We start from the raw sequence: 4,607 nt of genomic DNA, 5'->3' as shown, positions 1-4,607 counted from the left end.
GTGAGTCCCCTCACTGTCTTATTCATTTAAATAAGATCACCTCTCTTTCTTATAAACTCCAATGAGAATAGACGAGATCTGCTCACCCTTTTATCATAATTCAACCCCTTTATTGCAGGAGTCAACCAAGTGAACCTTCTATGAAATGTTTTAATAAGGTGAACAAAACTGTAAGCAGTACTCTGCTAGGTGCGGTCTCACCACTACCCTGTACAGTTGTAACAGGACTTCTCTGCTTTTATACTCCATCTCCCTTACAATAAAGGAAAGCATTCCTGATTACTTGCTCTTGTGCATACTGTTTTGTTCTGTTTAATGCACAGGGACCATAAGGTCCCTATGTACTGCCGCATTTTGTAATCTCTCTCCATTTAAGTAATAATTTGCTTTGTTATGTTTTCTGACAAGTGGATAACTTCACAATTTCATGCATTATATTGCTTCTGCCAAATGTTTACTTAGCCTGTGTATAAACCTTTGTAGATTTCTTGTTTAATTTTCAGAACTTGCTTTCCAACCCATCTGTGCTTCATCAGCAAACTTGGCTAAATTACACTCGGTCCCTTCATCCAAGTCATTGATAAAGATTGTAAATAGTTGAGGCCCCAGCACTGATCCCTGTGGCACCTCACTAGTCACTGTTTGCAAGCGGATAATGACTCATTTATCGTCGCTCTCTGTTTCTGTTATTTAGCCAATCTTCGATCCATGCTAATATGTTACCTCCAATCACGTGAGCTATTATCTTTCGCAGTATCATTTTACTTGGCATCTTATTGAATGCCTTCTTTAAATCCAAATTTAACTCAACCCCTGGTTCCCCTTAAACAACCAGCTCGTTACATCCGCAGATAACCCAGGAAAATTTGTCAAACATGATTTCCCTTTCATAAAACTAGGCTGTCTCTGTTTGACTGCATTATTATTTTGCAACTGTGCTGGTACTGCTTCCTTTATAATGAATTCCATCAATTTCCCAACGACAGATATTAGGTTAACTCGTCTATAGTTTCCTGCTGTCTGCCTCCCTTCTTTTTTATATGGAGACTTAAGATTTTCAGGTTTCCAATCTGCTGGGATCTCTCCAGACGCCAGTGAATTTTGGTAGATTACAAACAATATCTCTGCAGCATCTTCGTTTAAGACCCGAGGCTGCAGACAATCAGCTCCAGTAGACGTGGCTGGCTTTAGTTCCATTATTTTACTGAACTCATTTTCTTTAGTGATGGTGATTGTATTAATTTACCCCCCAATATAGGCCCTTAATTATCTATTATTGGGATATTCTTAGTGTCTTCTACCGTGAATACCGGTACAAAATATTTGTCAAAGTCTCTCCCATTTTCCTGCTCCCCATTATTTATTTCCTAGTCTCAACCTCTAAGTTACTTGAGCAATTCTCTTCATCTTTTATATACCTGCAGAATCTTTTAATATCTGTTTATATATTTCTTGTATCTTTACTCTCATAATCCATGTTCACTCTATATTATTTTTTCAGTCGTCCTTTGCTGTTATTTGTAAATACTCTGGCCTCCCACTAATCTTGCCTACATTGTATGCCATTGTTTTTAATTTGATACCATCCTTTACTTCCTTAGTTAGCCACTGTTGGTTCTCCCTTCTCTTAATGTATTTCCTTTTGACTGGAATATATTGTTGTGGAGAGTTAGGAAATATCAACTTAAATATCCGCCATTGCTCATCAACATTCTTACACTTTAATCTATTTTACCTATCAACTTTAGCCAACTCTACATAGCTTTGGAAGCGACTTTATTTAAGATCATTCTGTTGAGAATCAATCCATTGGTCTCAAACGTTGCAGTAATCAACATCATAAATTATCGGATAGGAGTTTAATCATTCCACAGAAATCTACAGCGGCTTTTGAAGAAGGTTCACATAAACTTTCATATTTACAGCATGTTTAAAAAAAAGCTCAATTAAAGTTCTGTTACAACAATCAATTAACTGTGATTTTTGTAACTACACTTGAGTGTCTCCACGTTAGATTCACATCTTTTTGTGAGTTGTTAATGTGTTAAATGCAACGGTTTTTGCGTCTCTGAATATTCCAATGTAATTAACGGTATCTATATTGTTATTTAATGCATTGGGGTGGAGGATCTGTGTTAGTTATCAATGTATTTTTGAGCGCTTCAAATGTTCAGTCTGGCCTCAATCGACCATCCCATATCCCCGAAGTGGGAGACGGCAAACCATCTGTGACATTCGATTTCAACGTTTGCTTTAATTAACCATGCTGATATTTAGCAACGTTAATATAGAACTTGTGTTTGAGAAGAGCACAGAAACGTTCAGCTAGGACTTGCGCCCTTGTGGCAAGTTTTGAGTTGTCTGGTAAACTGCTGTAGTGAAAGCACAAAATTATGAAAAGAAAGTGCTGGCAACATTCAGCAGCTCAGGCATCATCGGTGGAGAAATATTGCTTTTCCCAGGACCTCACTTCCACTTTGATTTATACTTCACGTAGTTCATATCTTACAATTCCAACCACTCCGTGGAATCAAAAGTTGTGGATGGAATTCGGACTTTGCTGTTTTGAACAAAGAGATTAAAGGAGCAAAATAAAACTCCCCCACTGCGGCTTGGGCAAGAATGGAACTCAGACGGAGGAGTCTTGAATGAGTAGAAAAAAGGAAATAATAATATCATTCAATGCAAAATAATTGGAAACCACACACCACACACAGTCGATTAGCGGCCTTAACCTCTCAACCACCTTGACCCGTGAACACAGCTCAGGAAGCTCTTTTATTTCCTTCATTCTCAATGCAAAGGCCTGGTCTCAAATGAGGCAACGGGAGAGCTAGCTTTCAATTATCTACCACCAGCATCATATGAATTGCCTTTGGCATTGTAGCGTGGCTGAGCGATGTAAGGCGCTGAATTTATATTCCAGTTCCAGAGAGTGTTTGTGTTAGAAACCCACCGCTGTCATAGTTCACTTTATATTGCCGTTTTTAAACGAACTCAGAGTTGCAATGTTAAAACCAAAAAATAAAAATTGCTGGAAACTTTAGTAAGATATCGAATGAGACAAACTCTTCACAAAAAAAAATATTTTTTAAATCGGCGTCGTTCGTCGCAAAACTGATGTTTTCATTCATTCCTGGGATGTAGGTATCGCGGGCAACGCCAGCACTTATTGCCCATCTCTCATTGTCCTTGAGAAGGTGATGGTGATCCGCATTCTCTCGAGGCCTCCTTTTCTGAAACTTCCAGGCAATCTGCAGAATAAGTTTGGAAATATGTCAGCCATCTCAGCATGCTTTCTTGAAGTCCGTAAATATTCCAGGTCTCTACCGAAACCTTTTGTTTCCTCAGAACAGGTCTTTAAATCTCGAAAACCCTCCAGAGGGTTCCGATTGAAGAAATTAAACGATTTGGATAATTGATTTCAATAGAGAAAGTACCGCTGTGAGCAGGGATCAAAGCTGCACAGGGAAAGGGTATATACGGGAATCCGCGAAAATCCAAACAGCGTAAACAAATTCACTGGTTATACTATCAGTTCCCCTTAATATCGTGACAACTTCAATCAAATCACAACTTAATCTTACAAATTCAATATCATACAACGCTGATTTTTGTAATCCTCTCCTCGTAATTTCTCCTCGAGTCCGGGTTTAATTCCTCTTTAATTACATTGCACTCACTCAAATATGAATATTTATTTGCTGCATTACAAATAAAAAACAGAAACAACACAATTATAAACCAGTACTACGGCAAAAAATATTGGTATGTGCGTAATTTACAGAGCCGAACAGACGCGATGGATGGACAGCCCCATTTTGTGCTGAATGATTCGATGATCCTATGTCTTCTTTTTTAAAAGACAGCTGAAAAGGCAGCTGTATGCTGGGAGCACTGATACCGCACAGCATCTGCATGTGGCTCTAGTGGCATGATCGATTAGTGCGCAGTATTTATATGACAGTACAGGCACGCGAATTGCCTCAACTCTAACAGACAATGGTTTTGCTCGTAACATGTGCAGCGGAGTTGAAAGAAAACTTGGTCGGTTCCCAAACTTTATCTACTTATTAGAGTTTCCATGTGAGCAGTTAGGTTCCTCTGGGCCGCAATGTTGCAAGTGCAGGTGAGAGTTTTACAGTAGCGTTTTTGTATTACAGATTTATAGGAGGGAGCGGGGCCGTTTCCATTCATAAATCACTAACTCCAAAGTTAGGAAAAATGATCTCGAAACAGACTCTAATTCAGCGCTCTGACAATGGTTTTGGCACAAAGTGGAATATGTGTAAACACACGGAGTATCTGTATATGCTTCCGACATAATATTCAACACAAGCAAGAATTCCGCTGAACAGCTTGTTGAGAATTTCGATAAAGATCATCACATGTGTTCGACGTTTGCAAGCGATCACTTAGAGGTGGGAAATGAAGTTTGACGTGAGCGGACAAACCGCCCCGCTCGCTGGGAGCAACCCTACTCCTCAGACTACCACTGCCATTTATAGGATTTTCGGCGTTTTTTTGACTTGAACAATTAGGCAGATGTTGGCAATGGTGCTGCAAGAAACACATTAAAACCGTTGAGGTGTTAGGGCTCTGGAGCG

Source organism: Pristiophorus japonicus, unplaced genomic scaffold, assembly GCF_044704955.1.
Source record: "Pristiophorus japonicus isolate sPriJap1 unplaced genomic scaffold, sPriJap1.hap1 HAP1_SCAFFOLD_85, whole genome shotgun sequence".
Classification (NCBI taxonomy): domain Eukaryota; kingdom Metazoa; phylum Chordata; class Chondrichthyes; family Pristiophoridae; genus Pristiophorus; species Pristiophorus japonicus.
The sequence above is the reverse complement of the archived record's forward strand: the minus strand, read 5'-3'. Positions refer to the sequence as shown.